Below are 13537 nucleotides of genomic sequence, written 5' to 3'. Positions count from 1 at the left end.
GCTTCCCTTAATCCCCCAACAAGCTGGAACATCCCACTTGGCCCCCCCCCTTTTCCCAAGTGCATTTTGATCTAATAATTTCCTTGCTATTCCTTTCTCTCTCCCCCCCCCCCTTCTGCAACCTTCTGGGACTGGTTATCTTTTAAATAACTTATCTTGTCGACTTCCTTCCCCGATCCCTCTCCATTCCCCGCCCCCCGCCGCAATTCTCCTAGTAAAGACCGAAAAAGAGAAAGGGGGGGTGGGGAGGGAATTGGCATAGATTTATTTCCACTTGCTTCGCTTATGCCTTTAACCCCTGTATTTTCCAGGCGGGATAAGTGCTGCGAGGAGGGGGGGGACACTCTTCCTATCGGGAAGCTGAGACCCCCATTTCCCCCAAAAAGGTTTGCGATGGATTTCTCAGTCCTCTATCACAGCGAAAAATAATTACATTCAGATAAAACATCCAGGCTGAAAATCAAGACCACTCTACATCTGTGTGAGTGAGGGGGGTGGGGTGTGAAAAACACGGTAGGAAAAGAGGGAAAGATAAATATTACAGATGGAAAGTCCTGCTTGGGTTTCAAAGCAAAATTTAGCATCCTTGAAGATATCCATAATCACACCTTCATAATACCCTAACATCGTTTCCAGGTTTTGTTCTGTTTTAGTTGTGTGGAAATAAACAGCAGCAGCTAAGGGTGTGTGAAATAATGGAAACACACGCCAATATTCCCTTCGCAATGAGAAGAAAATGAACGTGAAGACTCGTGTGTGTGAAATTATGAGTAGGACGCATTAATTTGAAAGGAAGAAATCTACGGCTGGATGAATGAGGGAGAGAGGTGTTTTTTAAAAATATTTTTTTATCATTCTTTCAAAGGAAGAGATGGGGAGCGGAGTGAAATGGATCCCTAAAACGTTACGAAAGGAGATGCGTAACAAGCAAAACGAGGATTTATTATTATTTTCCCACAGACAATTAAAAACGCTGCTTGAACTTTGGGAGAAAGCTGCTCTGGCTAAACATCTGCCCACCCCCCAGCAGGTCCCTGTCCTGTCCTCCCCCCCCGTTTTCTCCCCCTCCCCCCCCCACCATGCGCCCCCTTTCATCTCGACCCATCTCCTCTCTCCATCCCTCGTCTATTTTTAGCCACGCAGACTCCGGCCCTGGCGCCAGGCCGTTTAAGACCTGTCAAAGTCCTTCATATTTCCCTCATGTCACATGGCGGACCTTCCCGGGCCCCCCTCCTAGTCTGCCCCTCCTTATCCCCCCCCCCAATTTCTGCCTGCAACTACACACACACATGCAGGCAGCCAGGCAGCCATTGGGGACCTTGGCGCTCTTGCAAAAGGGTTGCCGGGTCCTCAATTTGCTCTTCTCCGCGGCTCCCTCGTCTCTCTGACCTCAGCCAGCGGGACTGCTGGTATTCTGTCCGGGCCACTTAGCCAAATTGCGGGTGATTGATGAAAATAACATTTCTCACAAGAATCAATGCCCCTCCCTGCCTCCTAACCTACCCCGGCCCCCCTTCTGCAGGCACCATAGGAAATGAATGGAAAATTGTCCCCAGGAACAGATCAACCGGGAAAGCAAAATATCGTCAGACCTCCAAGTTAACACAACCACAAAACTCTAGGCTGGGAGGCGGGCGGGTGTAGTTTGAGGAGGACTAGCGCCTCGCTGCTGAAGTTGTTCCCTGGAGTTCTTGGAACGCCATTGCATCTGGCGCAACCTTCTGCGCATCGCGATCCTCTGCATGTTTCCTCGAGGGTAAGCCTCGCTGAGTTCAGCTGGGCTTATCCCCGGGGGAAGCAGCAGCCCTAACCCCACCTGCGTGGGAGTAAGCCCCGCTGAAGATAATGCCTTTGGAGGAGACATTATTAGGATCGCGCTCCCAGCGCGCACTGGATTGTCACCGAGCCATGCAGAGTTGCCCGCTTTTAATCAGAAATAAGTCCTACCGCGTTCAAGGTGCTTGCCGTTCCTGTTAAGTTTTCAGAATAAACAGTTAAACAAGATCTCGATGCATTACCTTAGACACTGGGAGAGGAGGGCGTTGCAAAACTACCCCCAACAACCCCCCTCCGGTTCCCAGTTTAGTTTGTGATCATACTTTTTGTAATGTTGTTTATTGTATGTATATCCTCAGTTCTAACGTGTGTTTTTTAAGGAAAGGGTCAAAGTTTGTTCTAAGGAAATGGCACAGTCTTGTTTCGAAAAATAAAACGTTTTCAAAAATGACAATTGATATTATTCTGGCTATGTGGTTTCACTCGCCCTTCGTTCCTCCCCAACAATAAAAATCCCCCCACGCGCGCACACAGCTCGCTACTTGACCCCACGCAAATCTGCAAAGTCCAGAAAACGGGAACCCTTCTGACATTAAAAGGGCGTCAGGAGCTTCACTCCAGGCTGCTCCTGGGACATAAAGTCTACAGGAGACAGGAATCCCAAAATTACACGCTGTGGGTTTTTTTTTTGGGGGGGGGGGTCTTTCTCGCGATGAAACCCCGCTGAGTTTCCATAGGAATAATTCCCAGGTATGCTGCACGGATTTCAATGGGATAAACGGAAGCACGTGGCCAGCCGTGGATTGGGTAGTTAGTGGGCAATCGCTTTCATGGATCATCGACACACACAAGAACACGAGCAAAAAAGAAAACTGTATCATTCAAAAAGGTGTGTTCCACCTTGGTAGAATTTATTCCAAGAATGAAGATTTTAAAAAATATATAAATATGGTTGGCCGTGGGAGCCCAATTTTGGAGAATCCGGGAGGGAGGTCTTGAGATAAGACATACACATACACACATACAAGCAGAATACACGTTAGAATCCCAGGAACTGACACCTCCCTACAAACTGGACCGGAAAAAGATGGCAGCGGGGGGGGGGGTGATTCGGACATCAGTGCCCCCAATATTATAACCGAGTTATCCAAGAGTCGCAGCCTGTTGGTTTTAACTGCATTAAAAAAAATAATAATAGAAAAGTAATAAAATGCAGATTTAGATCCGGGAGGATATTCAGATCAGTTCGGAAAAGTTAGCTGGGTTCTTTTGTGTTTTTAATGTGGCGTCCCACCCACAAAACCTTGGATTTCTAATCAGCCCGCTTCATACAGCGTTGAAGGCACAATCCATCACCTTATTAAGGAATGAAGGTTTTTTGGGGGGGGTTGCGGTGGGGGGAGGTGGGATATTTTTGGAGAGGATTCAGAGGTCATATACAATATTAAGGACCACCCCCCCCCCGCCAAAAAAAGTACTGGTGATACGTTTAATTTTTTATATACCTAATGATCATCGGTGCTGGATGTGTTCCTAAGAAAGAGTAACCCTTTACTGTCTGGATGGGAAAGGTGGGTGGTCTCCCTAAACAGCACCCCTAAACCGAGCTGCTGAGTCTCCCCTTTTCCTCTCCCACTCAGTCCTACCTTAAAAGATATATCGAAGAAGCTCTTGTCTCAATTATGTTGCCCGCAAAACAGACCAACCTAATTCAAGCCCCTTTCGGCCAGCCCCAGAACCTCCCCCTTCCCCTTTCTCTACAGCAAGGGCTTATTCTCCCCAAATTCAAGGAGCCAGGTACAAAATTCTGTGAAGCCTCTGAGCTTGCTTAGAGTATGTTTTTCCCTACGTCACTGCTGAATTGCCCCCGAAGGCCAGAGACTCGGCCCCGGAGCGATTCCATCCAAAATAGATCCCTTTGTCAGGCAAATCTGAAAGTCAGCATCGAAGAACACCAGCTTCTCGAACAAGTCAGGCTTCCAGAACTTTAGTCGGAGGATGGGGCCCAATTTCTTTAAAAGGGTGAGGGGGGTTACTCGGAAACAAGGCCGGTTGGTTTCAGAAAGTACACGGATTTATAAATCAGTTATGCAGGGTACAGTAATAGAATCTAATTCTTCAACGCTATCAGGCACAATTGCAACATTATACGAGTACACGCACGAAAACATTCTTATCTATTACACGCACGCAGACACACTAACATCAGTCATGTATATGTGCAATAAATATTTGTGTTAATCAGCAGACACACACACACACACACACACACACACACACACACACACACACATATTTCTGCTTTCAAAGGATCTTTGGGAGGAAGCTGCACAGCGTGGACAGATTTCAAGGGATAAGAAAAATTCATAATATCTGCCTAGAGTCTGCTTTCCGCCTTTCAAGTTATACTCTGGACTCCCAATAGATAATGCATTTATCAATGAATTTTACAAGGCAATAAACAAACGGAGGGAGAAGCCACGAGTATTATCAAAAGTATTTAAAATATAATAAGCAGAGCAAGGGAACAGCCAAGGCGATCTACGCCCCTTGTAAGTTTATGGTCGCTTATCGAAATCCTTTACAAGGGAATAAGCAAAACAAGGACGGGAAAGAGTGAGGTCTCTGCCCCGATAAGCTTACAATATGTTTTTCTCCCAGTGGGAGAGCCAAGAAAGAGGGTGACCAAAGATTATATGGGGAATGCATATTAGAGAGTGCATTCACACGTACTTTGCTCCTCTCTCAAACAAATGAAATGAAGATTAAATCGAAAGAGAGAGAAGGTTGTTGGCTGCTTGGGAATAAAGATTCAAAACCAGGAAAGACTGAATTGTTGAAAAATAGGCGGAAGGGCACTGGGTACTTTCAAGGGTTAGGACATTTTAACTCTGCCCATCATCGCTTTACTCGAGGGACAATATGGATTGATGAAAACAATTTCTATTTTTATTTTAGATTTGGTTTTTAAATTCAGGTGTGCGTGTGTGCCTCACCTCAAACTGGATTTAGTTCTCTCTGGTTTCTGTTTTGCAGGAGGGGAGGCCGTCGGCCCGCCGGTCCTGTAGAACCTCCTCATCCACCCACATCCCAGGGAACCGGTTTAGTCTCGTGTTCCTACCTCCCCACCCCCACAAAGGACCTAGTAAGAGGAGTTTAACAAGAACCTCGAAATGGGTAAGGAAATCCAGATCTGTTCTGAGAATTCGATATTATTCCCTTTGGAATCCTTGCTATTATGAAGGATGGAAGAGATTTCATGTTGTTTTGCAGGCCGATCCTAAGCACGTTCCCTCCTCCGGAGTCGATCCTAAGCATGTTTCCTCCGGAGTCGGTCTCTCCACCGAAATCAATGGGCCTTTCTTTCCAGAAGGGGCGGCTGGAGAAGCACAGCGCAAAGTCTGCGCTCCTGAAACGCCCCTTCCCGGGGGTTTGCGCCCCCCCCCATAGAGGTTGCTGTCTTCGCAGCACCTTAAAGAAGAGCGGAGAGATCCTTAATAGTGCAAAATGCCCAGTTTTTCAATAGCACTGGGGGAGTGAAAAGAGACAGACTTTTTTCTCTTAGTTGTTGCAAACTCCACGTGCCCATATCCTTATCCTGGAATTTCCCCCCCCCCCGACTGGTGTGAAACTGGGGGCGGGACGCCGTCTTAGGAGAGGGGGGGGGGAGGAAAGGGGGGAAAAAAAGACACGAATTCAAATCCACCCCAGAGGAACCCAAAAGACAGGTGAAAAGAAGTTTGCACGCGATCCACATTGGGTTTTACAAGGACCTCCGGAACGAATTAAGTACGTAACCAGAGGTACCACTGTATTCCCCCCCCTCTCCAATTTACTGCCGCAGAAAGGCGAGGAAGATGGGAAATGCTCGTGGATTCAGAACAAGGAAGAGGGTCTTCTCGTCTCCCCCCACCCCCGCCCGGCCGCAAAGAAAGCGAAGAGGAGGAGAAGGGGCGCAGCGTGCAGCCAGGCTGGGTCTCGGATCAACAGGTGCACGACCGTTTCTGATCGCGGCCAGGCAAGCAAAGCAATGAGGAGAAATTGACAATGTGTTTGTTTTCCTAACGAAGATCAAAACTTGGGAGCGACTTCGGTCAAGTTTCGGATTATTATTTTACCGTCCCTTGTTTTGGGGTAAAGGTCTGGGGTGGGAGATTAATTTTACCCTGGAATCTTAAACCTATTAACTCAGATATCACGTCGATTCCCGGGAGAGACATGTAGCCCCTATCCTGTACGCAGAATTTATTGGAAGTAACACCTGCCGACTTCAGTGGAACCAACTCCGGAGTAAGAACGTGTATTCAGTTCGCAGCCTTACTCTTAGGACAGCCTGCGATAGTCATCTGGAAGTAAATCCCATTCCCACTGAACTCAGCGGGGCTTATTTTCTGAGAAGACGTGGGTCGAATTGTTAGGCTCCAATCCCATATCGACTCGAAAGTAAACCCGGCTCATCTTGTTTCCTAGTCCAAGATGCAAAAATAGGACTAGGCTGCTCGTTGCAAATTCTCTGGGCTGTTTACAGAATGAATTATTTCGGAGTGAATGGGTGGGTTATAAGATAATAATACCCTTGACTAGTTTTTTAATTGAGGAGTTTCTAGTTCCTGCAGATAGAGACGAGAAATTCGAGGCTTATATTACTCTCTCAGCGGGGGAAAATTAAATATATGGAAAGGCATTGCTTGTTGAAGAAATGATTTGTGAAAATATAAAAGGGTTCAAGAATATATAAATCAGTTTGTAAACACGAAAAGGGCTTCTGTGCCTGGAAAGCTTGGCATCCCTATCTCAGCGCAATCCTGAACGTGCCTACTCAGAAGTAAGCCCTGCTGTGTTTTAGGCCTCACTTAGGACTCTTGTCCGACTGAACACAGAGAGTCTTTCTAGCGGTGAAGTGCAGCTCCTATAAATATGTCTACTCAAAAGTAAATCCCTCTGACTTTTCTGGGACTTCATCCCAGGTGTGTGCATATGAGTTTTCTAGCTTTCCTGCCAGCCAGGTAAGTGGAGTTAAGGGTTGGCATCGATGCCACCTTCCGGGTCCATTCACACGCGTAGCTGCCGCTCGTCAGGTATACAAGGAACTAGTAATCTCATGTGCATCAAGGGCGCACAGCAGCTTAAGAACCCGGACATTTGCACGTGTGAATCTCACTCACCCTTAAGGCGTTTCACACGTGCCTTGCAGCCTGGAAGAGAGAATAAGCATGTCAGAACAACTGTGGCAAAGGCTATTGGCAGGGAACACAGCCAGCTTTTGTGTCCCATTGCTGTCGATTACATTCATAGCGATTTATTATTATTATTATTATCGAATAAAATTGTAAGCGAGACACACAGAAGGACAGACCGCTCTCCCTATCTACAGTTACAGGGGATTTGTCCCGGCTCACTCTCCTGTTGGCAGAGAAGCGGGCTGTTGAGCCCCCATCCGATATCTGTAGAAATAATATGTTCACGCTTCTCAGATCTTTGTGGATCAATCGATGTGCCCTGGGGCCATCTGAGATGAACAGGTCACAAGCAGAACGTGGGGCGGGGTGCTCCATGATGGCACCCCAGAGGCGGAAAACAGTCCCAAAGGGGTTTCTCTTGGAGCCCACTGTCTAATTGTCACTGAGTACCCTTGGACTAGTCACAGGCTGGCAGCCTAACCTACCTCACAGGGTTGTTGTGGAGGGGAGGAAAGCAGTGTTCGTCACCTTGAGCTCTCTGGAGGAAGAGTGGGGTAAAAATGTAGGCTTCTGCCATACACTTTAAAAAAAGAGAAGTATTTTCCAGTGTGTTTTCAGATGCATTTGCTAATCCTACTGTTTTATGCTATGATGAGGCCCATTCAAGCAAAGTTCTCCAGGCGGATCACCTAAACGATAACATGTGGAACTAAGAGCCCAAAATAAAAATAAAAATTCCTGACTTTTAGCATATAGGTTTTACATTTTATTTTTAATGTAGACTTTAATTGTTCTGTTCTTTGTAAACAGCCCCGGGAAGATGAATGAAAGGTGTTATTAAAAAAAAAAAAAACCCTCTATACTTCTGAATAAACAAGTGAAACACGTGCATTGACGATGCTGTATAAATAAGGATTATTGATTGCAGAACAAATATTCTGGGCAATCTCCCCACTTAAAAACCCCTCAAATAAACGCTGGAATTTGGATGGGCGGGGGAAACGGACACCAACAACTCTGAAATTATTTCAAGACGTCAGGATGGGCTATTGCACATCAGAACCACACCAACTGAGAACACCACCTTGTCTCCTCAGAAGGAAACCCACATGAATTAAATGGTGCTTACTCGCAGGTAAGTGGGGTTATCTGGGCGTCAGTCCCACTGAATTCCAGCAGGTAGGACTTAATTCTGCATAGACAGGGATGGGGAAAGCCTTCTCATCTTTAACCCCCCCCCCCATTTTGATGAACTCCAATTCCCATCAGCCCCAATGGCCAAGGATTATGGGAGTTGTAGTTTTGCATCATCTGGCTGATCACAGGTTGTCCCATGCCTGGTTCCGAAGATACTTTTTGTAGGAGCTTGGACTAGGCGGCCCTCGTGGTCCTTTTTAACTCTACAATTCTATGACTCTGTGAAAGGAGCCCGGAAGCAGGCACAGGCCCCATCTGAATGGGATATTTAAAGCGGCATAATATGATTTAAAACAGCCAGGGCTCCCCCAGAATGCTGCGAACTATAGTTTGTTAAGGGTGCTGAGAGTTGTTAGGAGACTCCTGTTCCAATTCAACCAGCTACAATTCTCAGTCAATCCCTCTTCCCAGCGAACTTTGGGAATTATAGCTCTATAACCTGGGGACATGTGGGTTAAACCACAGAGCCTAGGACTTGCCAATCAGAAGGTTGGTGGTTTGAATCCCCGCGACGGGGTGAGCTCCTGTTGCTCGGTCCAGCTTCTGCCAACCTAGGAGTTCGAAAGCTTGAAGTGCAAGTAGATAAATAGGTACCGCTCTGGCGGGAAGGTAAGCATTTCCATGCGCTGCTCTGGTTTGCCAGAGTCATGCTGGCCACATGACCCGGAAGCTGTACGCCGGCTCCCTCGGCCAGTAAAGCGAGATGAGCGCCAACCCCAGAGTCCGCAACGCCTGGACCTAATGGTCAGGGGTCCCTTTACCTTTATCCTGGGCACATGGGTCTCCTAAGAACTGCCAGTGGCAGGATATCGCTTTGACTGTCTACTGCAGATGGGGTCAGAAGAGCATCTAGGCTTCTTTGGGGCTACAAGTGGCAAATCACTTCGAGGCAAAGTAAATAAACCGCAAGATTTCAGGGTGGCCATTGCGCAAGTAAGTGGCTTGCGGACATGAATGACTAAAACAAGAAGAAGAAGGAAAAAAAGAAAAGAAAGCAGGCTTTTTTAGCTCTGCGCACAGAGAATTATAAGCGTCAATTACATTAAATGGGAGGGGCCTAACATACTTTCTAAAAACACAACCCCCTCCCTCCACAACACACACACGTAAAAATAGCCTGTAGTTATATTTACCACGTTGGGAAAATATTCCAAGAGTCTGCAGGGAGGGGAAGAGAAGAGGAAGAAGAGTTAAAAGAAGGGGTGGGGGAGATGAAAGAGAAAGCGAGAGTTTAAACAAGAGTTCAAATAATTAAGGCTCCGATCTCAGGCAGAATCGCTTGGATTCAATGGGGCTTCCGAGGAAATATGCGCATCGTTTTGCGCAAAAGGCTTGCGGCATAAAAAAGCTTAATCCGACGGGCATGTGAGTTTATTTCTGCGCCGGTTTGTTCTCCAGTGCGTGGAGGCCGCTCGAGCCAGCCTTTCGGGATATTTTCTCTCCTCCTCGTTTCAATTTCCCAAGTTTCTCACTCTCTTTCCCCTCCCTCCCACCTTTTAAAGACTGTTTAGATTTCTTTCCGTCTTTAAAAGAAAAATATTTCCAGTAATCCAGCTTTCTGGAAAATAACAACACGCCAAGAAAAAGAGACGGGTCCTCCGCCCCCCATCAAACTTCCCCTGAAGTTTATCCAGAGTTTAACAACTTTATAAACACATTTCCCCTGATTGTCAAGGGAAAATTGCATGTAAACCTCATAGGGAAAGTTGGAGATAAACGTCCCCTGCCCGCGTCCTTTCCAATCTCTTTTAGCAGCCAGTTGCTGGAGCTGTCATTCTGAGTGGACAGGCGGCCTTGGTCGGAGACTGTAGTTGGTGACCTCCTTGGGGCAGAGAGCTAATTTCGCAGGGCGGCGAGAACTTGAGCCGCGAAGAGGCCTGCGTCTCCCTCTCTGAGGGGAGCTCCCTGCCTTTTATGAATTGGTGGCACACAATTCTAAGGTGTGCGAAATAAATACTGATTGCATTTATTATTATTATTTATTAATTAAGGCAGGAAACAATCCAGCCAAACTCTAAGCACACTTTTTACAGTCCTGTCCTATGCGCATTTACGCAGCGCCACTGACTTTAATGGCGCTTACTCCGAATCAAGTGTGCACAGGATTGCAACTTTAGAGTTGCTTCAGACTTAAAAGTTCTGCTTACAGGAGATTGTAATTGACGCGACGAACTTGGATCCGTTCATTTCAGTGGGTGTGCTCTGAGTAAAGCTTAGTTGGATAGAATCCATATATTTTAAATGAAACATGCACACACCACTCCATGAAATGCCCTACTTAGAGCAGACCCATTGAAAACAATGGGCACGATGACCTTGGACTCATTAAAACGCCCATTGGCGCGGGGGATTTACGCATGCGCGCAACATCCCATTGAAATAAACCGGATGCCAAAAGTGTTAAAAGGCGCACGGTGGGGGGGGGGGCAGGGAGTGTCGTGGCCCAAATGTGGTTGATAAAAGGCTTTCCAAGCGCTTCCTTTCCCCCACAATGATCCTCCCAAAAACCCTTTAACGGAGGCCAGTTTGATTATCGACACAAAGGGCAGCCTGATGATGTGTGATGTATTTAAACATTTATTGCAATATTTGAATGCCTTTGAATGTCCTGGAGAAGAGGGGAGAAAGTGCAGATAAAGGCGAGATAAACACCTTTGCCTCTCATATACAGTAGAGCCTCTCGCCTTCTGTTGTAAAGGTGATTGGAAGCTTCCTCGGGGCTGAGATCTCCTTTCTGTTTGCTCACTATAACGCAGCCCAGCTCCTCGAACCGTCAGGACTTGTAATAACGCCAAAACACATGGAGCAGATACCGTCTTTACAATGTATAGCATTCCTTTAACGGTTATGTACACCGCCTGCGGGACACGTGTGTTAAAAGGCGGCATAACACGAAGGCAATATAATGATTTTGATAGGATAATAACCGGAGGAAGATGGGGAAAATAAAGCACTGCCTGCTCGTGGGGGGTGGGTGTCTATTTTTTATTTTTTTTTTACAAAAAAAAAAAGAAATAATAGGAAACAAACAGGGGGAAAGGGTGGGTCAAAGATTTATGTGATTTCTCCTGCCTGTCCGCGATGAATACTGAAGCTCAGAAAGTCCTCCCAGCAACAAGATAGAAATAAATCAGTTTCTGGGCACTTTTGAGCCAGAACCTAGAATACATTTAAAGTACCCTTCGACCAAAGAATGCTGGGAACTGTAGTTTGTTATGGGCGCTGGGAATTGTAGCTGGGGGGGACGGACGGACTACAGTTTCCAGGATTATTTGGGTGGCTGGGTGGGTGTAAATTAAACGTGTGGTATGCATGGTATGTACACAGCCTGTCCCTAGCCTTGAGAAGATACCCAATCTGTGTGAATTTTTAACGCTGGTGTGTTTTAGACACCCACGTGCGTGTGACCATTTCACACACAATCGGGAATCGTCGCCGCTTCTCTTCCTCTCTCCATCGTCTTGATCTCTGAAGTGGAGTTTACATAGAGTCGAATAAATGGTTTGTTTTCCTGTTACAATTCGAATAATTCTGAAATTATTTAAACTTTTTTTTTTAATGTGACTCCTCCCTTCGGTTATCCAGGCTGGATATCTCTGGACTCCCCAGCTTTCAGATCGCGGAGGAGAAGAAGACACCCCCTCTTCAGTAAAGAATCTTGGCATTTAGGAGGAGACAAATTAATTATTTAATTGTAAAGACATAATTAAAAATCAGTAAGTAAGAGAGCTCCCTCGCGCAATCCGATGTGTGCTTGCTGGAAAAGAAAGCTCTGTGTAGAGGGGCTTTACTCCCAGGTAAGTTTGCAAACACTTTCAAAACCCGTGTCTCTTCTTTAAAAAACAAAAAAGGCCCCCGGCCCCAAGTATGAACTGTTCGTTCCAACTATTTTCACGGCTCTAGGAGAAGTGAAAGTATTTAAAAAAAAAAAATACCCAGGGAGTACCATCCCTTCGTTTCCAGAGGCTTATCTTACAACTTGGCAAGGACGGATTTCAGCTCAAAAATAGGAGTCCTTAATTCGAAGGAGAGCTCGGTTGACTTCCTGTTCAGGTTTTCTTCTTCTTTAAAATCAGGCTTTAGAACTGAGGTTTTTAAAAGCACGAATTATAGCCCTAAGTGTAAGTGACAGAACTGGGGATTCGTACTCTGTTTTCCGCTTCCTGGTCCATGGCACCGCGCTAGTCCTCGGTAACTTCCTATCCCAGGCTGTTTTCGATTGCTTTAGTCCCGTCTTCTCTTCAATTCCACCCGCTACAGAAACATATTTTGCTCCCCGCCTGTCCCCCACCCCCCCATCGTTCTATAGAGTTCTCCCAATGAATGTCTCCTTCTCCTGGTAACGATGTTTACTCACAACCCCATTCCTCATCACCTCTTCAATTCCCCAGTTAACTTCTTCCTTTCTTAAACGGTGTGTTTTAGATTGGCAGCAGGGATCTATTTTTTGAATTATTAGGTTGGCTTTCTTAGGGTACCTGTCTTAGGGCACCCACCTATAATATCTTTGTACAGCAGGACTCTCCTTCCTTGGAGGTCTTTATGCAAAGGTTAGATGTCCATCTATCATGCCTTGCAGAGGGTTGGGCTGGATGTCCCTTAGAGATCCCAGCCAGCTCCACAATTCTAAGATTTTAGGTTACATTCCAGCTGTGCAAAAGTCAGAGGTTTCTATAAACAAATATACATAGGCGCCTCTTCACCCTTCTTCTAGGCATCCTCTTGGTTTGACACAAAAGCACTTGAGGAGGGTGTGGCTTGTGGGAGGGGGTGTGGCCTGGAAAGGGTTCCAAGGGCCAGACAGAGATGCATTTGGCCCCTGGTCGTTGGTGATGGTGGAGAAATTTGTTTGGGTTCGCATTCAAAGGTGAAACCACCTAATTTCCAAAAAAATGTGAGACCCGAAACGCAACCATCTTTTGAAATTCACAAATCCTCTGAATTTTGCAATACAGTCCTCCAGCCAAATAACGTGCACACAAATGCGTATGGCAGGGGACAGTGTTCACAAAAATGCAGCTGTTGAAACAGCATTTTAAAATTGCATTATATATGCTCTGCGAAAATGTGTATATTAGGCTAAATCGCATACAGAAATTAGCACTGAAATTCTGACTGATGAATTTTCTTGAAGGGCTTTTTAAAAGTCAATGTGGTATGGTGGTTGCCATGCTGGGAGACCAGGGTTCAAATCTCCACTCAGCCAAAAAGCTCGGTTGGGTGATTTGGGCCCTGTCACTGCCTGACCTACCTCACAGGGTTGTTGTGGGGAGTAACTGAGGAAGTGGCATGGAAAAGTCAGGATATAAATGCGACAAGTGAATAGGTAAATAAAAATCACATGTGTAGAGGTGAATTTGAAGAGTGCCAAAAGAAGAAATGGA

General features: G+C 46.2%; 1 long non-coding RNA gene across 1 annotated transcript in view; it reads left to right on the top strand.

Annotated features, from left to right (window-relative positions):
- Positions 1-13537, top strand: part of LOC309331796 — a 47880-nt gene that overhangs the window by 5992 nt on the left and 28351 nt on the right. The window contains exon 2 of the long non-coding RNA XR_014151961.1: positions 4813-4953. This is a non-coding gene — a long non-coding RNA (uncharacterized lncRNA). The remainder of the gene's footprint in view (positions 1-4812; positions 4954-13537) is intronic.

The sequence above is a fragment of the Podarcis erhardii genome (genome assembly GCF_964252035.2).
Source record: "Podarcis erhardii genome assembly, chromosome: 16".
Lineage (NCBI taxonomy): Eukaryota > Metazoa > Chordata > Lepidosauria > Squamata > Lacertidae > Podarcis > Podarcis erhardii.
The sequence above is the reverse complement of the archived record's forward strand: the minus strand, read 5'-3'. Positions and strand labels throughout refer to the sequence as shown.